The sequence below is a fragment of the Chelon labrosus genome (genome assembly GCF_963514085.1).
Source record: "Chelon labrosus genome assembly, chromosome: 11".
NCBI classification, from domain to species: domain Eukaryota; kingdom Metazoa; phylum Chordata; class Actinopteri; order Mugiliformes; family Mugilidae; genus Chelon; species Chelon labrosus.
The window spans coordinates 15,840,019-15,863,402 of record NC_140344.1 but is presented as its reverse complement, the minus strand read 5'-3'; positions in this window follow the sequence as shown (position 1 = coordinate 15,863,402).

Genomic DNA, 23,384 nt, shown 5'->3' with positions numbered 1-23,384 from the left:
TCATGATTATGGTTTTTACTTGCACCTCCTGAATCACATGCCTTACGAATAAAGGCTTGTTTTTAAGCTTTTGTCCGTAAAAAAAAAAAAAAAAAAAAAAGGAGCTTTAACCTTGTTTTGCTGTGAGATGTAATAATGAGACCAAGGTTAGGGAGCCTCTGTTTGCCTCAGGTTATTTCATGGTAATCACTGTAGCTCCCTCTCCATTAGCATAGGTTCAAGGAGAACAAAAGGTAGAGGTTGTCTTTACTCTAAATGAAATGAAAGTGAAATACAGTGCACGGAGAGAGAGGGGACATTATGTGTTTCTCTGAATACAATATTTAGTCTTCTACATTTTTAATGGTATTTTATATTGAATATTTTGGCGCCAGTGACTCTTATTGAATCTTTAAAGGGCTAGTCGCATCTTTTATTAATGAATCGAATGCTATGAATAAGAAGAAACAAAAATGGAGAAAAATGCAAATGTGCGGTGACAAGACCTGGTGTCTTGTCACCGCACATTTGCATTTTTCATAGTGCAGTTGTAGTTGAAGTGATGATAGGTTAAAAAAAAAAAGCGCAAAGTGGACAGGAAGGAAACTAGTCTCAACCTGATGGTTGACTAACATATGACAAAGAGTTCCACAAATAATTTCTGCAGGAACGACTTCCACCACTGACGTAACTCGGGATGGAGCAGCACCGGCGTTGATGGTATATTGATGGTACAGCCAGAGCCTCTAACATGTACTTGCAGCCAACTGTGACGTACAAAGTGATGGATGATGAGTGAACTGCTTTATAAACTGAGCAGGCACAACATTATGACCACCTGCCTAATATTGTGTAGGTCTCCCTTGTGCCTGCAACGCAGTTGTGACTCATCAGAGAATGGACATGGGTCTTCTGTCTGAGGGTGTCCTGTGGTGTCTGGCAACAGTATGTTGTTAGTGGGGTCCTGTGGGTTCAAGCTTGTTCCAGTGAGGGGCCTCTGTGGATCAGGCTTGTTCCAGTGCATCCCACAGATCAGTTTTGATAAGTTTGGGATCTAGTGAATTTGGAGGCTAGGTCAACACCTTGTGCTGTTTTTCATGTTTTTTTTTTAGTTGTTCCTAAACTGTTTTTGTGTGTGTGCCTGTGTCAGGCTGCATCCTGCTGGGGATGGCTGCTGCCATCAAGGAGTGTCATTGCTATGGGGTGGGGGTGCCTGGTCCAGTCTAGGTGGGTGGTACATGTCTAAGTAACATCCACACGAATGCCAGGTCCAAACCTTTCCCAGCGGAACACTGAATTGTCACCAGCTGATCAATGTTATTTACCTCACCTATCGGTGGTTTTAATGTTGTGGTTGATCAGTGTATGTAGATGAGGCATTTAGCCCATTTAGTAGCTCATAGCATAATATATTCTTCAATTCTGGGGAGCGGTTTCAGATACAGAATTTTTATTAAAAATAGTTTCAATAGAGATTCCTTTTTTTGGATCTTGTATTGTGTTCTGATAATTTTGAGGGTCTGCTTTGTTGTACTTCAAGTCAGTATTTTGAAATATCTCTCTAATTAGTTGGCATTAATTGAAGTGTCAACATAAAAAAAATCCACCGTGGCATTTCATATGACCTGAAACTGCTTAGCATTTTTATTGAAAAGTCCTCAGCGATGCTGCTGCAGATATATTTTACAATCTGACCCACATCTGTTGCTGCACATATTACATTCTTTCTCCCTCTAAGGCTGACTTGTCGTCAACCCACATATGTGCACACATATTAACATCTTACAGGTTTTCGTCCTGGTCCGGATTCATTACAGGAAATTGATTCCTCTTGGACATTACTCTTGCAGGGAGACGATCTGAGGCAGGTATTCACTCTCATTTGTCAGGTGTCTCTTATGCTTTGACTTATCACATCTGGGTTGGCTGGAGAGGAGATAGGCTCTTAAACAAATGGCTACTGTCACACAGGGGGAGGCAGCATTTAATGAGCCTGTCTTCACAATTGGCACGCTCCATGTCAAGCCCTTTGTGGGGAAAAAAAATAAAAAATCTGCCTCCCAAAACTCTGTGTCAGTACTTTAATACTGTACATCACTCATTCCTGTTGTACTGAAAGTGTTATAATGCATTTATCCCAGGGGCAGGAAGGCGAAGGGCTAAATTATTCTAAGGCACTTCAGCAGGGCAGGAGCTTGTAGAACGAGTTGACAGAGACTTTCTGCTTGTCTGGCCACATTTTCAGCATATTTTCTGAGTTGTTACATCATGTTCACTGTAAACTGGATGCTGATAAATAGACCAGGAATTAATGAATCCATGAAGCACGCTTACCATGAACTCATGCATTTTGAAGTATCACATTGGAAAAGGATTAAGGAGGGTTTTATTGTTGTTGTTGTTGTTGTTGTCATGTGACATACTGTATGTGGTGCATGTTGTATGTTCCTTGAATGCCTTCCAAGTCTTTGCAGAATGAACGGAGTCAACACTCACTGATATAAAAGACTAATTACGACACGATAAAACTGGAGGAAAATTCTCGAAGCCCTTTTTCTTGTGTGCTCACATAACACAACAACAACCTGATTTGTTTTCTGTTAACCGTCCTCTACTTCTTCTGCTCAATTTATCACAGCCATGCATAACGTAGACTATATTCCCACTACGCAGCCTGGTTATTTGCTCCAGACCGATCGATGGAATTGCTCCTGATCCGCAAACTTTTGACATTTCAAAGGTTTGCTTCCAATTCACTTGCATGAAAAAAGCGGCTCCTGACTTCCTTGATGCTTCCTGTGATGTGCAATGACTACATTATTAAAGGCAAAAGAAGACATGACAGATACAAAAAGTTGTGGAGTACCCTTTAAAGCTGAATTTCAATTACGAGACTCGCAGCAGATCATTTTATGTGGCCATGGATAATAACGGCACTGAGCATTTTTTAGTGCAGAGTGTAGGTAAATCCTCTCTTTTATAGTCTACAATGATCCATCCGTTGTCCGCCCATAACAAAGGACTGTCGGCACTAAGTAATACAGTCGTCTTATCTCAAAGTCTTCCAGATTAAGATAAATGGGTCAATTCAAAAAGTAATTAGCCAACCTGAAGCCAATGTGTGTTTCTTGAATATCTGCTTTTTATCACAGCGTGTGCCAGACCTGCCACTGGTTCCTTTTCTCTTTGTTCTCTGGAAAATGACTCTGTTTGGAGGGAGCAGATATGATTGATCTGCAATACCGCTTCCTCTCTGTTCCTGACAATACTAAACTGTTCTTTAGCATAATGGCGGAGCAAAACAATGAGGGCAGGCAAACGAGACAAATACAGCCGTAAGATTCTCGATTACTTTATCACACAAAGGTTAGGGAAACAATTAAAGACGGTAAGTCAGCGAGTCGAACAAAGCCTGTAGGAAACTTTTAGGGCATCACGCCGACAGAATATGCTCCACAGAGAGTGTATTGTCTCTTTGAAGACTGCAGACAGATTTATTGCAAAGGCGTATCAAAGCAGGCCTCCCCTCAGAGATAAATACCTCCATCTTTTTTTTTTCTTTCGCGCTCAGGGAGATAAGAACCCGGACCCATGTTTTCTACCCCTGAATAGACTCTGAATATCCCCAGTGGTACCTTTTTTGGTTTTTTTACGTCTCTGTCTCCTTCTAATCATGTAAATTGACATGGAGTTTGCCTGAATGAAGCAGTTCAGAATTAGAATAAAATATTCACTTTCAGTCCATGTGCAGACAGTCTGATTTCCTCAAATACAATACGGATACATTCATTCTGATTCTGATTTCTGATTTCCGACTGGTTAACTGAGGAGGTACGGAGATACAAACATTTGCTTGACTCGTCTTTGGCGAAAATTTCAGAGAAAGTTTCAGTCGTCATAGTTGAATGTGAAGCAGGAAGTAGAGACAAAAATTAACCTGAGTTGCATTTCTAGATAGGTGCACCTCAGGCTACAGCATAGGATCCGGAGCTACGCCATACCTACGACACATCTACCTAGAACAGACACGTGACCATAAATCTGGCTTTGAGCTCTGCAGCCAGTTCAACATATTCAATCAGCTTGAAAGCAGAGTATTAGAAATGGTGAGGGACGCAAAAACTACTCACCGACGGCCCAAAATTGACTGACTGTTGACTGTCAGCTTGGTGTATGGTGGCTCTAACCAGACGAGGTGCCTGATGTTTTGTTAAAGAGAATCAACTGAGAAGTTGATGCACCCAACACTCTGCAAGCGATTGGATGAGCCTCCTGTCTATCACTGCTTATCACAGGATACCTTCAAACAAATAGATCACCAAACCATAATAATAATAGGAGAGCGCATAAGAAACTAGCTTCAAGCGGAGTTTATGCCTCCGCGGGACTAGACGCCATGCTCGTCATTCTACTCAGCACTGTCTTTTTTGCCAGTCGGGTTAATTTTTGTTTCTACTTCCTGCTTCACATTCAACAATGGCGACTGAAACGTTTGCGAAAATTTCAACGAAGTCGAGTCGTACAAATGTTTGTATCTCCAAATCTCCTCAGTTAAACTTTCCTTGATGTGTTCCATCTTTATTGATCCAAAACAGCCGATTCGAAAATTGTGGAGATGGAGAATCAGCCAGAAATACTAAAGCAGAAATAGGCTAACACCAAGTGGACTAATCACAGCCCTTGTGGTCTGTGTCACTGCAACGCTGCAACACACAGAAACATTTCTGCGGAGGTGCACATCAGGCAACGGCATGAGGGTCTGCATATGCTCTGCCCTGTCGCCGTAGCTATGGTATCAAATTGACACCGAAGCATAAACGTAGACGATCCTTGTAAGGAAAAGTGTCTTCACCGTACAATGTCGTACACCTACAACATGGCCAAAGCTGCAAAGCACTTCTAGTACATACATTGAAGGCTTTTAGGATGAATTCTCAGTGAATCCAGGAGTCTCAATTTTCATCTGCTTTTATATTTTATACATAGTGTATGACATAGCTATAGTAGTCGTGTGTGTCACGTCCAGATTTGAATTTTGGATGTTGTTGCGGCTCAGCTCTGAATTAACAGGAGGGAAGAATTTCAAACAGTCGTCGAGTGAACACAGCAGACGTCTGCTCTGCTGCTGTATGGAAATAGGGCAGTGTTTTGTTTCACACCATTAAACTCTCCCAGCAGGAAGACGCATGTTAACAAGTCATTTACATTTTAAAGTGCTTTATGAAGAGCAAACTGAAAATGCCAGTGTGCTCAGAGTATCAGCGGAATAATAAATCCTCCGTTTCATTACGGTTTCCAGAGAAAGTCACAAGCACAGGGGAAAGATTACGGTCTCACTGTAATCTACGGTATAAATCACAAGCTATGACTTTCAGTTATCAATCATCATTACTGGCTTTAGGGGTTTAGTCGAGGCAATCAAATTCCCCGTGCTATACTAATAATAATAATCCATCTTTTATTTGATGGAAATAAACTTTCGGTATTTGTGAATCTGAACACACATATGTGTATAGCAGAATCCTTGAACCATACGTGCACGTTGGCTTCACAGTGAATAAACCTGTCATTTCAAATTAATTAATTCAGATTAAAAACATAATGTTTCTGTAATTTGTGTCATCTGAAATGTTTCAACAGGTTACTTGATCTACGTGCATTTCCAGGTTTTCCTTGCCTGTCTATTAGGACACAACATAAAACTGTAAGGTTGATTAACAATCATTCTCAAAAGCTTATATTCCCCCTCAGATGAAAGCGTGTGCCCGTCTGTCATCATCCTCTACTCGTTTTCAAAGCGGCAACAAAACAAGACATTTTCTGTCAATTGCTTTCGCACTTTGTCTCTTACGTTCTGTAAATTTTAAAATGACAGGAGCCGCATAGATTCAGACATATACCCGGCTGGGTTTTTCCTCTTGAGTGGCCCTTGAGCTCTGCCTGCATCTCGCTCTGTTTGCTGGAGCAGAGCTGCAAATAATAGTTGGCTCCGCGTTCCTGACTGCAGGACGGGCTCTTAAAACTGAAGCACGGATCGGAGGGCCCTTCACGTTGATGAAAAAAAGCTGCCTCGCTGTTTGTGCAGGCGCGGGAAATGGCATTGATGAAAATCACTACCAATGTTTTTAAGTCAATGCGTTGGCACCCACAGAAGGATAATTTTATCGCACGCCGAGATCCATTTGATGCTTCGCTGAATGTAATGGGAATGCCGCGTCCTCCAATCTCTGAAGGCACCTGTGCAATATTCAGCACGTTTGCTTTCTGAGAAACGATCATCTCACAGAGGTAATTTAAGATTTCAAATTTCCTGCAACTCAATTGTAACAAGAACAACGATTTTCAGGCTAATTCCCTTCTATTTAAAGCTTCCAGACTAAATAGAAATCTGTAGTAAATTAAACTATTACTATTATTGCTGTTAAAAACCATCATTTTTCATCATCATCATTAATTTATTGATATTTCTTATGCGATTAATCTGTCATTTATATTTTTTAATTCGTGGACTATTTTCTCAGTAGGTTAATCCTGTGAGTAATTTACCACTGAAAAATAATCATAACTTCAGCCATTAAACTTTCACCATTTTTATAGATTTTCTCTTAATAACAACTTTTAACATGGAATCAATCTTTGAGTCTTTGTAGAGTTCTTGTTTGAAAAAAAGGACACAAGGACAACTCACAGGCGCTGACTACCAACCGAGAATCAGACAAAACACTTCTGCTGATCTTCTCTGTTGAGATGCTTGTGTGTTGCCGTTGTGCTGCTGTGGTCGGCTGTTTCGTTATTGCAACTCGTCTATTTTATTAGATTTTAAGAGTTCCCACCTTCCTGTTCTTTGGGATAAAGTCTCATTTTCAACATGTCCTGGCAGCAGGAGGCCCTATAATTGGGGCTGGCCATAGAGACATTGGTATGTTCTACGGAAAATCAATATCAACTGAAGACATACTATTTCAATCCTAAAAAAAGAACAACTCAGGGCTCATTTAGTAACTTTTTTAGCATAGAGGTAAGAATTTGAATCAATAACAGACGGGGACATGTGCAAAACACTGCCTTGCACACCGATCAAGCATGACATTATGGCAGGAGAAGTAAATAATAATAACCATCTTGTGACAATACAATGTTCTGCTGGGAAACTTTTTGGACCTGGCATTCGTGTGGATGTTACTTAGACATGTAGCACCCACCTAGACCAGACACCCACTCAAAAAACATGAAAAACACCAGAAGGTGTTGACCTGGCCTCCAAATTTTCTAGATCCCAAATTGATCAAGTATCTATGGGATGTACTGGAACAAGCCTGATCCACAGAGGCTCCTCCCCTCAACCCATAGGACCCAAAGGATCAATCTAACAACATTCTGTTGCCAGACTCCACAGGACACAGGTCACAACTGTTGTGGAGGCACAAGGGAGACCTGCACAATATTAGGAAGGTGGTCATAATGTTATGTCAGATCGATGTATTGTTTCAGTACTAAATAAAACCCAACTCAAGGCCCATTTAGCAGCTTTTTCAGCATACAGGCTCATGTTGTTTTTATTAGACTGTATTATTACTTGGCAAAGTTAAAAGTTGTCTCCCCCTGTGGTCACCAGTGTTGGTGCGGATCGTGACTCTTAATCATTTCATGAATTAAAATTAAACTTACAAGGCAACAGTGAAACCACGAGCGGTTCAGATGAAGAGGTTGAACTCATTATCATGGTTAAGCACTGCAACACTCCTCTCCGAGGCACTGATCTGAGGTATTAATTAGGTCACAGATAAGCCGACGAGCTCCATTGAATGCGGGCTGGTTTATTTTCTGACTATAATGATGTGAGGGCAGATGAGAGACGGTTCACACTCCTGTGTGTAATCCCCGTGATTGGTTGCAGTTGAATATGACGGGGACTTATTAGTGTGTAATTAATTCAAATCCCTTCCACTTGTTGGTTAATTTCTAGAGTTCAGTTATCGATACTAATTCACCGTGATCATCTGTTGCCATGGCTGCAGATTTGTCAATGTCACTGCGGATGGGCGCAGCGAGACTCCAGGTTTTAATATTAATATCAGCGTGTCGCAGGTAACACTTTATTACTTTTAAAACCCTAGCATTTTAAACTAATTTCTTTTTAATATAGCGAATATCACATTTCTTTAAACTGCTGAGCGACTGACAGTAACCGTACCGCTTCCACCAGGACAAACAGGTTATGGATGTGTGGAAATATGCACCCAAAAGCCCATGAAGTATTCATGTAACCTGTTTCCCTCTGTTAAATGTCTCACCAGAGACACAGTATCAGCTCCATTGCCTTCTCTGGGCCCCATCAATAGAGTGAAATTAATACCACTTAAAGTATCTTTAGGGCAATCTTTCTTTTTCAGAGGCAATGAGATTACATGTATCTCTATTGACTTGCTGTTATACAGTATGTAAGTGATCTACTTTAATAGGATTAAGTCATGTTGTGTAACTATCAGGACTCTAAATACGTGAGAAGCAGTTTGTTCAGTACGCTTAAATGTCCGTACCTTTGAATCGCACGCTAATGCGGCCTACTCTCGACTACCTGAGGCTTGGAAAGTCGCACAGCAGCATCAAACCGCCAATCAAATCACACGTCTCCAATTAACTTTCGGGGACTATGCAGAGTCCTTTCATTACAAACGCTGTTTCCCTTCATCATACCTCTTCTTCTGTGTTTCAGCAATCAGCTGCTGGAAGATTGAAAACTAAATTGAGTTTGTCCGTCATGTCGTCTGTGAATGCTAATTTTGCCGTCGGGAATTAAACGAGAGAATATACCTGTGCTTGAGGCTGTGTAGCAGCATTGATAGCAATATCCTTTTCAGTGCAAACCTCTGATTGATAGACTTATCAGTTCCCTCCTGTTGTACATTAACATTCAGGCCTGTATCCGAGGGAGACACGTTCACTCTGAATAAATCTGCACTTCACAACATTCAGTGCCAACGCAGGAGGCAGTGTGACCTTAATCTAGTGAGGTGAACTGTTTGGGCTTTCTGTTTGGATTGGTGGATGAGCATATGGTGAGTCAGACACTTTCATTCGGGTACTGCAGTTTTCAAGTCCTTTCACAGAACTGATTAATGTTTGCCTTAAATAAACTACCACCTCGAGGCTGCATGCCACTGCCAAGGAGTTTACTTCCACATCTGTCATATAATATACTGTACTGTACGTAGTGAAGACTTCGGAGGAATTTAATAACTAAGGTTTTCTTGCTGAGCAATTTTCCCTCCAGACATTTCCGAACTATTGCATTCACAAGTTGATTTATGGCCAAAGACAACGACACCTGAACACCACATTCTAATCAGTTCATGCAGAGGAATAACCAGGTGATCTTTTCCTAACTTTCAACCTGATAGAGAATAACTAACAATGAAGTGAAAATTGTTTCCTCCTCTGAATCCAAATCCCTTTGGATCATCAACAGATTAAAACCGATGCTCACAAACAACATAGCACTGACATACTGTTTAAAGTCGATGTGGCAAATGCTTTCAGCAGCAACATTAGCTTCTAGTTGGTATCCTTTTTATGTCGCGTATTCGTCTGTTAGCTCTGTTTTTGGTCTCCTCCAACCATTTCCTCTGCTATAATTTAATGATGAACAGTTTTCAAGCTTTTTAGCTGCAGAAAATCATCGCTTCAGAGCTGTGACAGTGAACCAAAACAGTCGATTTACAAAAGATAATGAGCTGAAAGAGGTAATGAGGCTTAGTGGAGCTGAGGTAAGTGCCTTTTGACCAAGGATGGGACAAAGGCAAAACCCCAAAGCACACTGCCTCAGGACAAGGCTCTCGCACATGAATAACTACAAAACACAGAATAGGAAAGATCAGCATACTGAAAAAATTTCCTCCTCTCAGCCATGTTCACTTTAATCAATATATTAAAACTGTTATAGCTCATGTTCGGGGCTTTCTGAAACCAGCTGTAAAGCAGCAGCATTCATCATGTACTTGATGAATATTATTCCAGTACTTTCTCTTTGTTAGCTCTGATTTTGGTCTCCACCAGTGTCTGAGGACCCAGGCCTATTTGTTGCTAAATGTTCCACCAGCTACTTTAGTGACTAACTGTATTAACCTGTAATTTAACGCTGAGCAGTTTTTTAGCTGAAAAACAGCTGCATACTGCGTCAACAATTATTCTGCGGGAGTTGTGACACTAACGACAAAGTCTGAGGCTGACGGTAGGGTAATCATTCTTTCATTTGAGCGTTTTGTTTTGATAAAAACCTACATACTGTACATCTATTATACAGCTGTGTCTAAAATCCACACTGCACCAAAATACTCCCTAACCGGTAGAAGCCGGCTTTGTGTCCTGTTTGAGCTGCGGGACGGTGTGAATGAGCATCCTGACCGCCGGTCAAGTAGCCCCGTCTGATGACTTAATTAAGGTCACAGGCTGAGAGCACAGTTTGCCCATCCTCTGCCTCATTAACATTTCTCTTTGTTCAATATGGTGATGTGAAGCAATGATTTACAGTTAACCACGTTTCACGCTGCTACACTCTTAATTATATTAAGTGCTTTTAAAAAAGGCGTTTATTAGATTTTGTTTAGCTGGCTGTTCAGTTTTTATAACAACAAACAGGTTTACACTGTCACTTATTTGTCTGAACATCGTTTAATGTACGACATTTCAGACAGACACTCTCGAGAACGGCTTGCAATCTTGCCGCTGTGTTGAGCTCATTTGCCCGGCACTGAGAGAAAGGTGATAGCTGACAGCGTGGAGTAATCTGTTCTATTGATCAGGCTGTCTCAGAGTGACTTCAGCAACTGCAAAAGCAAACACGGCGAACGTTAACCCTTTCCTCGGAGGCACGGCTACCAGCCAAAGCTTTACGGACATTAAAGTGATGTACATTTTGAAAATGCTGCTTTCATATCCTCACACTTCCCTTTCATTGTGTGAATTAGGGCCGTCCCTGCTGTGCTTTTTACCTGTAAGGAGAGGAGTGTGCTGCAGGGATCGTTTACTGACACTGGCGTCTGCGCTTTTGGAGATCAGAGGGTGAATCCCGAGGGGGTGCTGATGCAGACTTGCGCTTTGGTTTGAGGATCTGTATTACGTTGCTCCGTTCAGCCCCCTCTTCCATCAAGTTCAGGGAAACGGAGCCCGTTGTTGCCCATAAGCCCATGTGTCATTGAATATTTATCATGTATCTGATTTGACGGGGGAGAGATTCCTGAGATGTGGCAGCCCCCCCTGAGGCCTGCAACTCAACACCCTGTAATAGAAGCCCTAAAATGTGGCTGTCATTTTCTGCCTCAGGGACATGGTTAATTAATTACATGTTGGCCTTAACTCTCTGAGCAAACCTACCCACATTATTTCACAAGTTTTTTTTTTTTTGTAATAACTGCGTACTGGAAGCGTGTATTTCTGTGAAAGAACAAGAAATGCAGCTAAAACCCAGAGAAGACACTGAGCCGCTTGAACGTTTTCTCCGACTCTAAGCCAAGTGCAGTAATTACCTCTGTAGCATTATTAATACAAAGCAGTCAGAGGAGGGAGAATTTGCAATGCAAACACTGTTATCAGTCGAAGCAGAGAGGAAGAGAAGGAGCTAAAGAATACAGCCTCCGAATTATAACTTCTTTGTTTATTTTGTTTGCTTTTTTTGTTTAACATTGACAGTATTGTACATATAGTATATTAGAGATTAAGCTATTACCCCTATTAGTCGTTTTTTTTCTTTTTAAACTAAAACAACGACAAAAAAAGATAATTTTACATAGCCAGACTTGGAAGTTGCAGTCATGATGCTAACATGAAGGTTATGTTTATAGATTATTTATTCATGTTCACATTTTACTGTGTTTACATTTCCTGTTTAGAGTATTAGCCCATCATCTTTTGCTGAGCAATGGCCATAAACACCAAGTATAGTTGAGGCAACTTGATCCTGGCGAAACGTTTCCCTCGAAAGTAAAAATGTCATCCACCAAGTGTCATTAGGATGTATCCTCTAGCCGGGCGTAGCCATGTGGATTTCATGATGGGACGAGTTTCTGCGCGTAACCAGATAGTCTTACTACCTCGCTGTTACTCTCCTGTCCATCACCGCACGAAGCACGCCGATTGGCCCGGCAGATTGCAGATCTTCAATGGACAGAGTGACTACAGACCCCACGGAAACGTCAGCTGGCGAGGGGATCATGAATGTCTGTAGAAAATTTCACCGCAATCCATCCAGTGACAGCTGAGATGTATTTCACTCTGGACTAACCAACAGACTGACTATCATCACACCACTAATGTGGCTGAAACACAACTGACCAACCACACTGCACTGCACATATCTGTATACGTGCTGCATTTGAAAATGATTGCTGTAACTAATATAAACCGATCAGGTATAACATTATGACCACCTTCCTAATACTCTGCCTCCAAAACAGTTGTGACTCATCAGATAATGGACACAGGCCTTCTGAGGGTGTCCTGTGGTGTCTGGCAACAAAATGTTGTTAGCGGGGGCCTTTGGGTCCTATGGGTTGAGGTGAGGGGCCTCTGTGGATCAGGTTTGTTGTAGTGCATCCCACAAGATACTTGATCAGTTTGGGATCTAGTAAATTTGGAGGCCAGGTCAACACCTTGTGCTGTTTTTCTTGTTTTTTTGAGTTGTTCCTAAACCGTATTTGGATGGCTGCTGCTATCAAAGAGCGCCATTGCTATGGGGTGGGGATGCCTGGTCTGTTCTATGCAACATGTCTAAGCAACATCCACACAAATGCCACGTCCTAAAGTTTCCCAGCGGAACATTGTGCTGACTTCTCCTGTCAGTGGTCATAATGTTGTGGCTGATTGATGTATGTGTATTGATTATAGCCTATATAAGTATGTGGCCAGAGGATCCTCTCCAGACATAATGTTTTCATATGTCTTAATGCTGCAGTGAGACATGTCTCCAGTGTGTGTTTGTAAATTGCTTCAAAAAATTACAACCACAATTTGATTAGAATATGCCACAAAATATTGATCTTCTCCACAGCAAACGGGCTGAAATGCCACAATTGCTGCCTTACAACTTTTCACAGCGTATTACTTTCAGCACAACTACCAGAAATACGCAGGCAGTGCTGTGTGTAGCGGTAACACGCCGACGTCATACTGCATGTGCTGCACGGTTAGCACTGTATGTGTTTGATGTACTTTCAGTCCTCATCGCTCTGTGCGCTTCAGTTAGAGTCGGTGTGGAGGAGATCGATTTTCTGCAACAGGAACATTAGTGATTCTCGAGCCAAGGGTATTAAACTCAAATCATTGTGTTCTATTGTTTGGCATGTCATATTGATTATCTCCTGGGTTTCACTGGCGAGAGTGAAATATTGTAGCCTCAACAGTCTCGCACACAAAGAATTGGATTCATGTGAAAACAAATAACTTGTGCAAAGTGATACAAAATAGCCGCTTGGATTTAATCCTTGCTTTTCTGCCTCGGCAGTGTGAATAACTAGCAAATATAATTTCACGGACACGAGGTCGCGCGTTGTAATGGGATTAAAGGTGAATCAGGTATGGACTGCGTTAAATGGAGATACAGTCATCCAGTGTGTTGCTGCCCTGCGGCTGCCCCGTGGCCAGATTTACGGCGGCAGGAACAAACTGACAGAGGCATGGCTGCAACATGTTGATACAGCCGACGTTTTGCAGTCAGAGGGTGACGGCACAAAAGAAGAAAAGCTGTTCAATTATTGATCCGCCGGCTCAAATCCCTCATTATTTCATAGTACCTGTTAGAGGTTCGGTCCCTGAAGACGTGACGGCCCAGCAGAGTGGCTCTCTCTGTTCACAGCGATGCGACGCGCATAGTAACAATGATGAAGCCCCTGTTCAGGTAAAATCAATATTCTCTTCCATGAGTCACTTTTGCTGTTCCATCTCTTGAATTAGACACAGCAGGTACTGAGAGAAAATGTCCCTTTCTAAGGCGCAATCAGTCTCTGTGAAAGCCGAGATTTTTCCAAATAACGTGCCATTGCATCATGTTAGAGAAGGTGACCTCTCTCCTAAAAGCAACACAAACGGTTGTTTCAAACTATGACTGTTACTTCCCTGGAAGAACGCTGTAATTTGTCTCGGTATCTTGTGCCGTCAAATTGGGCACATTTTATCGCGGCTAGCAGCCGTTTTGTCCATTGTTGCTAGACTCATTACCGATTCATTGTTTTTAATGATTTTTAAATTGGGAACCCGTCAATACAAAAGAAAAGCAAATAAAACAACAACAAAGAAAGTCATTATATGAAACAAAAACCTTCCTAATATTGTGTAGGTCTCAATTGTGCCTCCACAACAGTTGTGACTCATCAGAGAATGGACATGGGCCTTCTGAGGGTGTCCTGTGGTGTCTGGTAACAAAATGTTGTTAGTGGGGAGCCTTTGGGTCCTATGGGTTGAGGGGAGGGGTCTCTATGGATCATCCTACAGATACTAGATCAGTTTGGGATCTAGTGAATTTGGAGGCCAGGTCAACACATGTTATTTCCTGTCAGTGGTCATAATGTTATGCCTGATAGGTGAATATCTAATATGTAAAATGTTCTTGTTCCAACTTTTTTCCCTCCACTGTCTTTTGTTTGACTATCAGTACGACATTTACTGCACAGGCTCTATTGAACATGTGGCTTGGAGACTGTTTCCGTGACTGATGCATTTAAAGTCAAAACGAAGCATGAATTCATTACGCCGGGCGCTTACATTTACAGCACCAACTACACATATATTTGTCAGCCGAAGCTGGATGTCCATGGGGTAAATCTTAGCCAGGGAAACGCGGCGCGGAAAATATGGTTATTTGCCCCCAATTCAAAGGCATCGCTAAGCCTGGTTTTGTTTATGCCCATTGAACTCTGCACTGAAGAGTGAAACCTACTATTATCCCCTGTTCCCTGGCGGAGTTATTCATCTTGGTCTCCTGTCGTGTCTCCTAAATAAAAAGCCCCCAGCGCCTCGCCAACCTCCCACTCTTCAAGCACGGCGGGGTCTCACACAAAGCTAATGGTCACACCGGGGCCTGTCAGCGCTCTGTAAAGCCAGGCCTTTGTACGGGCTCTGCTCCAGTCTCACCCCTGCTGCCCTGCACCTTACTACAAATGTCAAGGAATATTGATTTGGCTCAGAGTGACAAAGTCTTCACTGAGACATCTCCCTTTGTGCGACTGCAGCAAAGAATTAGACCTGACCTTCATATACGCTGTCAATATTTTATCTTCAAACTGTAAATCTCCTGCAGAATTCCCTCAGTGAATGATATCGGGGAGCGTATCCGGCTTGCCAGCTGAAACACCAGAGTGACTGCGGAAAATGCTGCCAGGTTGTGAGCAAGCTTCATAAATACAGCTCCTCTGATGAGCATGCCATCTCCTTTGGAAACAAGCTTCTGAGGCAGGAAAACTATTCCTGTGAGCATTTTAGCGTCTTAGCTCGTCTGATCAAAACAGCAGGGGAGCCAGAAGACTTCATCTAAATTTCCGACTGATATCGGCTTCAAAAGAGCGGCAGGCAAACAAGACAAGAGGACAACAGGTGGGCGTCACCTGGTTCGAACTTTCAGGATTATTTCCTGTATGGATACGGAAGCGTGATCTCATAAATGACGGACGTTATTTGAACAACTCAATGTACATCTCTCAAAAAAAATAAAAACGCAGCATAATGCCTGATAAACTGCCCCGTTATTCAGCAGCATGAAACAAAAGAACGACGTTTATCAGAAATGTAATGACCACGAATTGTTACACTGAATCAATGTGGCATGATGCCCAGTTTCTTACGTCGTGCATGGCTGATATCTAATTGTTTCTGCAGAAAACTCATTAGGAGTCAGTTGACTGGAAATTCTCACAGGAGAATCGCTGCAGTCATCTGATAACCTCCACGTTCCCTTTCAGAGGAGTTTATTTGAAATCCTCTTACAGAGAAAGTGAGAACAAAAAGCTGATTTCCCCGAGGTGCAATGATATCACTACACCTGATTATACGTATAAAGTAGTAGAAAACACACTATGTAGATACAGTACTAGTTGGGATCCGCAAATATGAAATGTCAACAACATCGCGTGCTTTGAATATAGTTTGAAACGTAAATGATTGTGACTCCTTGATGTGTTTGTATCTTTCTAATGAATGAATGTGTCTGGACGCCTCATCAGGTTTTCCTGCAGTCATCAGTCTGAGTTCAGAGGCAGTTTGCCCTCTGCCTGTACTTGTCCACGTCCCGGTCGCTCTCCTCCTGCCCTGCTCGCTCAGGGGAGCACTTCTCTGTAACGCTAGATGCATCCGTTGCATCTTCATCCCTCATTATTTTACCCCTCAAAGACCTTTACTGGAAACAGGAGATGCTGCAATCTGAAAGAAAGCTTTAACTCTTTGTTGTGTCACACTGTGAGCCGTGATGTCTAATGCTCCGTCTAGATGGGCTTTGATAAACTCTCACCATGCTCAAGAAAAGGACTCAAATCCCAAATAGTAGCGGAGCAAAAAGTAAAAATTTCAGCAAACGTGAGTGGATATAATTATTGCAATTTTAAAAGTGGCTATAGTCAATATATCTATATAATCCTGTGAAGTTGGATGTGGTCATATAGTGAAGAAAAATAATAAATGATCACCAGCTCCATGGAACAATTTAGTGTCTTTAAGCTAATGTTTGGCCGTCTTAAATTGGAACTACTGTTTTTTACGACCTGGACCTTATTTCTGGCATAAAATACGATTGTTTACTCACCCATATAACTTTTGTATAATTTGTAGTCATTCGGGAGATATTTAGATCTGCATATATCCATATAGTGGGAGTGACTGGGGCACCGAAATGCAGCTTCTAAATAACGCATTATCTGCTGTGAAACTCGTTCAATTCACCAATATTTTGTTATCGTACGCTAGTGCTATTCCCCATTGAGTCTGGAGTTACCTGTTATCATCACCTGGGGGTCTGTACCTGTAATTTGTTACTGCACAGCAGATAATGCGTTATTTAGAGGCTGCATTTCGGTGCCCCAGTCACTCCCACTATATGGATATGTGCAGATCTACAAAAGTTATATGGGTGAGTAAACAATCGTATTTTATGCCAGGAATAAGGTCCAGGTCGTAAAAAACAGTAGTTCCCCTTTAACTGATATTTGAGTTGGTTTTGGACAAAAATACTTTAATCCTTTACTTAATAAGGTGAAAGTAGCTACTAAGTTAAATGAGGCATTTTTTTCTATCCTCATTCTCTTTGTCACTTATATTTACTACTTACTTCATACTTCAACATTGTTACTTCCTAATGATGTGTTTCCCCCGCACTCTACAAGCCATCAGTCCCAAGTCCCTGTTATTTACATCCATTGCGTAGCCTTCCTCCTTCCCCATCTCCAGGTTGTCCAGGGCGTTACATCTCAACCGAACTTTCCATCAATCTATCTGCTCCACCACTTAAACTCTGTTTGGTCCTTGTCCTTATCCACCGCCTTCATCTGGGCCTCTTCTTTATCTAAGCTCTTGCTTCTTATCACAGCCTAACTGCCAGAGTATTTATCTCATAAGATCTTGTTGCTGCAGCAAATTTTGCCCTTTGCGTCCAGATGATCACTCCCTGATGAAATGCAGTTATGCAACAGGAGCGAACTGCATTGCGTTTTTGTAAAAAAGCTGCTCCCTTTTACCCGTTTGGGTTTGTTTACGCTTCTCTCATCTGGCCAGAAAACTTACTATAGATGTGACAAGTACTCCAACATTTGTCCATTCTCTTTAGAACAGCACAAAAAGGCCCTGATTAGCTTTGGGTTAAAGTGAAGTCCTCTGGTGACGTCAGGGGACCTTCCTCATCAGGATGACAATGTTGATGGGATTATAAGTTGTTCAAGAGCCTTTTGCTTGTTGAATATTTACCCTAGCGTTCTCTAATGCAAGTTTCTGTGCCCCTCTAAACCAGAACCTATTGTCATGCCTCCTAACACTGTTTATTCTTTCATTTGTTCTTACGGTAACCACAGTCAGAGAGTTAAAACAAACTAAAATCCTCTTGGCCTAATAAAATCAATTGCAGACGCAGGAGAATCGGCCTTGCTTACACCTGATTAAATAAATCTGTCTTATTGCACCACTAACGGCCCAAACTCGATTGCAGTCTGATGCTTTGCTTCCCACAGAACCTGCTCCACCTTTCAGAAAGTGGGCCCATCTGCCCCTGGAGGCGTTCCCCCCGCTATATGATGACTGATCGCTATTTCTGTCGTATTCTGGAGTCAGGCTATAGAACAGGTAAATGAATTGTGGGTGGATGCATCTGCTCTATGAGTTGGGTGTTGAATGCCGGGTATAAATTATCACGGTGTGACTGACATTTAATACGCCGACATTATTTTAACTGACAGGCGAGAATTATTGTTGTGCCGCCGCTCCCGAACGGCTCAGCTCATTTAGTCTCTGTCTCGCATGACACCTAAATTCACCTGATGAACACGAAACTAGAAGCTGACGTCTAAAGTCCTGTAAGACAAATGCGAGGTTGTAAATTGTTCACATTTCTCTTCTTCTATTAGGCTTCTGTGCACGACAGCCTCGAATTGTTTCATTTTCAAGAGAGTGAAAGCATCAGATTTCTTTATATAGCGCTGAAGAGCCACACATTGAAGAGTGAACCTACTAAAACGCCAGAAATATTATTTATTTGTAGTGTGAGGATGAGAAACTGAAGAGTGATTCAGCTCCACAGACTGGTGTTACAGGATTTCAGGTCGTTCCAGGTAGAATGCCGAAGAAATCCATCAAGCGATTATGTTGTGAAGTAAAATCAATGCGGTGTTAAATAAATGATGCAGTTAAGTCAAAGGTGAGTTAAGTAAACGGTGTTAAGTGTGGTGTTGTTGTTAGTTCAAATCTACTATGACGAGGCTCCACTGTCGCAGCAGGCGGAGCTCGAAACTGATGTTGATCAGTGTTGAACCTTTTAATCGGACTTGAGAGAAACGTAAACACGCATCTTTCCATTCAATCAGTCACGAAGTTTCAATGTGGGATTAAATAACAGGTTGAACCCGTTCGAGAGACAATTCAACCTGCTGTTGCAAATCCAAATCCAAGATGAAGCTGCGGCCTGGTGTCACTCCCTTGTGTGGAGTGAAACTTCACAAAGTCAGGGAGGAAATAAAAACTGCAGTCATCATTACTTGTCAGAGTTTGTTGCACAGATTGATCAGTCGGCTGTTGAAGTTGGATTGGTGGGAGGTCGGTAATGGAGCTGACCGCGTGAGATTCAGACCGACTCTCTGCAGGCTGACTCACATACTGATGGGGTGCTGCTGCACAGACTGCAGAGTCTCAGCATTGTAAGGATAGTTCTGGTTTATTACAACTTTTGAAGCGATGTCTCCTCATATTTCTAAATCCAACCCAACAATCCTGGCTTGGTATCTGCCAGCCAGGCTGCTACACACAAGTGTCCCAAAAACACCAAACATAAAGTTAGTTATGTTTGCACGGACACTACTATTCCATACACTAATAAAAATGCCTAGTGTAAGGGGTGATGTAAACTTTTAATAACCAGATCAGTAGGTCCAGGAAGGACAGACACACGACAGGGGCAAAACAATAAAACAACAACAAAGCTGGAATTAATGGAATCCGGATTATAATAAATAGATTCAACGGATTATTTGAACTAAAGCTGTGAATAACACTTCTTACAACAATTCTTACCTCTTCTGCTATTTGAAATACAGCAGAAGAGGTAAGAAGCAGATTTGACACGCCACACCGGTCAGAACCACTTTGTTTGGAGATTGCAAATGCAATAATAATGTGTTTTTTAGCGTTCTTGGTCAGCAGTAGAGATGTAAGGAACAGAGGAATAAGCTACATCCGGCACTGGCTTCACACACTTCTTAAAAGGATTAATTTTTGGTTTATTTTTATTATCGACTCCCTTCTAATGATGGTCTTCTGCAAACCATGTCTCCTTTGTGCATAAGTTTTCGGTCCAAATCGCCTCCCAAAGGTCATTGCTGTCAGAAGGGTTTGCAGCGGGTGAACCGCACAAATTAGCATGTTAAAGTTCACCAAAGTTGAGCTGCGAACCAAAGCTCCGGCAGCGAGTCAGCCGGTCACAGTGAAGCCATTAATATTAATTGGTTTTGTTCTGAAATTTCAACTACGTGACACTGAAGCAGCCCGTGAAGACGTGTGTGACATTGAATCGGTATGAAAATATGCACAATTACAGTTAGACCTCTGCGCGGATCTAGATCCCGACGAATAACCGTCCACGTACCGCTGACGTCAAGCTAATGACATCAGCGGGACAGTAGCCGCAGGAAACAGGTGGTTCTCTCTTTCTCACCTAATGAGAATATTTTGGTTGTCAGCCGGGGACTGAAGCGGAGTTGGTGGTTTGGACGGCTCCGGTTGGCTTCTGGGCTTAGTTCTGCTAGGCGGAGGGGTCAGCGTACCAGAGTGCTGTAATTACATTTGGCTCCAACTCCCACAACAGGATTAGGTGATTTGTGGCCAAGAGGCCTTTATAATTGCCCCTGATTACCATTTGCCAGTTCAGCGTAGAGAAAGGTCAGCCCGTCTGCCATTCAGACACCCTTTTGGCCCATAATCCCTCAACAACCCTGTGTCTGTGTCGCCCCCCCACCCCCTCCCCTCCGCACCACTGATCTGGAGCATTACCGCTGCCTGTTATTGTCTGAATCATAACTGTTACTCTTTTTCGCTTCACTGTTCAGCGCACAGAAGACAGAAAACAAAGAAATACTGCAGCCCGATGTCGAAGCAATGGCCTGGGTTTCTCTTTTCATCAATCACTCATTATCTTCGGCTGGAAATGTGTGACCTTGTTTGGTGCAACATGAAATCAGACTCTGTGCATTGTCTGAAAACAACTGCCTCTTTCCTCCGTTTCCATTTTCGATCTCTTGAGCTTCGTAGCGGCTTTTAAAATATTCCCTCAAGCTACACACAGCTGCGTAGGGATTCCTCCCTTTTATTTAATTTCGCTTGTACAGAAATAATTGGCTGTATTATGTGTAGAGACACAGGCATCTCCCTCCTGAGGTGAAAATCCTTCTATTCATCTGACTTCCCGAAATCCAGCGTATCTTGAGACTTAAGCCTCTCAGCACACGCATTTACACACAAATTGAGATTGAGGAAAACTGAAATAATTGTGCACATGTGATATCTGCATATCCAGCTGAATATCATGGCAGCATTGTCTTGGTTGGTACTTTGTGTGTCTGGGTAATTCGGTGCCCTTTTCCTTTTTTAATTCACACCTATTCAAAACCTAAATTTCTTCAGAGGTTAATGTTTTATAGAAGTTTTTTACATTTAGTAAACTACTGAATTGCTAGTATATTAAACTGCGTATAGTTTAAAGCTGAAATATTGATTTTTACTATCCTGGTGTAGTCAGATTAAATTCTTATAGAAATATGAGGCTGGTAAGATGGATTTCATCAATAAAATATTACAACTGGATAGTCCTAAAATCAATCAGAGCCATTTTGTGGAAAACAAAATCATCCAAAAGCTGCTAAAATGACATGTACGACGACATCACTGTTACTTTCCTGTCCCGCCCTAATGATGTCATTGGTCCCGCGGATCTTTGCAGGAGCATAATCAGTTAATAACAGAGTGGTTCCAGACCAACTTTCCGCCACATGCAATTCATAGGCGTGTAAGTTGGTTTGACTTCCCAGTAAGATGTTAACTGCATTAACACAGTCATTTATTAAAGCCAAAAATTACCTTATTTATTTGTTTTGTGTTGAATCTCTTCAGATTTTTGCAGTTTACTGACATTTTATTGACGAAAAGATTAACTAGTTAATCCGGTAGTGAAAGGTAGTGAATGCAAGGGACACTCCTCAGTTTTCCACCAACGTGAGGCAATTTTAACATCTTAAGCAACAGCGGGGAGAACACGAGTGCTTGGGAAATTTGCAGGCAAGTAGCTGAAAAGCTGACATAGATGAGTTATAATAATGAACCGTTAAAATGCCCAGCTTCCACCACCACAAGTGGCATCAAACCCTCAAACAAGGGATAACACCAGGAGATAAAAACCCATCTGATAGAACTGTCGAGGCATGTTGGACTAGATTGGGAAGCATTTACTATATTTTGCTCGTAAAAATAAAGTTTCTGCAACGCGGCCAAATATATTTCGTAAGTGTCCTCTGCTCAAACTCATCTAATATCTGCAGTCTCACAACAAACCTTTTAACAGCTTTGTCCCCTGTAAAGCCATTAAGCTGCCTTTGGACGGAGGACTCGGACAGTGCCTTATAAAAGATTTATGTGAGAAATGCCATTTTAAAAAGTGTCAGCGTGGAGTGCTCATTGTTGGGTGCAGCCAGCCCACCTCCTGAGGATAATGTGAATGACCCAGTGTGACTATTTGTTCTCCAATTTGTTCTGCACTTTCCCTGGATCCTGAAAGGTGTCTCTGGCTTTAGGCAGTGCTGCCTCTGAAGCTGACTGAATTGCTTAACTGGGTGAGAAATGAAGATTTATCTGCACATCTGTGAGGCGCTGGGTTCTCAGGCACCCAGTGTATCTTAAAGCAGTCGGGACTTGACATTTTCACACTTTCCTTTCAACCACAAGTAAGTGTGTGTAGAGATTTTTATCCTTTATTTATCACAACTTTTAGTTTGCAGAGAAGAAAGATGTGACTCAAATTATTCTGTGCTCATTTGCACTATTTTATTTATTCAGGCTCTGGCTCTATTCGAGGCTCTATCACAAAAAAAAAAAAAAATGCGCTCCACCTTCATTTCCTGCCAGGCCCCAGCACAGGCTCTCCCTCATCTGACCTTTCACACACTGAACCCCATGAATGGACAATAGTGCCCTTCAGCTGGGCCCCATGACCACAGCAAAGCCTGCAGCTGGAGCACACAGCAATGCTGCCCTGGCCCGAGGGCACGCTAACAGCTGAGAAAGATCACTGAACTGCCAAGGGGATTTTTTGGGAATGCTCGGGGAATCACAGACGCGAGGGATGAAAAGTGGCCTCCGCGCCATGTGAGCGGATCAAGAGCTGGAGCTGTTTATGAGATGCCGAGAAGAAGCGGCCTTAAACAGGTGCTCGGTGGCTGGAGCCGGACTTGATGAGGATGAACCGCTGGAAGGCCCCGGGCTATTTTTCATATAATAAAGGAAGCGGGGGATTATGGCCGTTACTATAAAATCCAGCAGATTTCTTGATGCAATAAAGGAATATTATGTTTTTGGAAAAAAGAAAATTGGTTTTCACTGGTTGCATGACTGAATACAGAGAAGGGAAGTGATTAAGGAACCAATTTTCTCAATTTCTAATCAGTTTTGAGGTAGTTTACTTG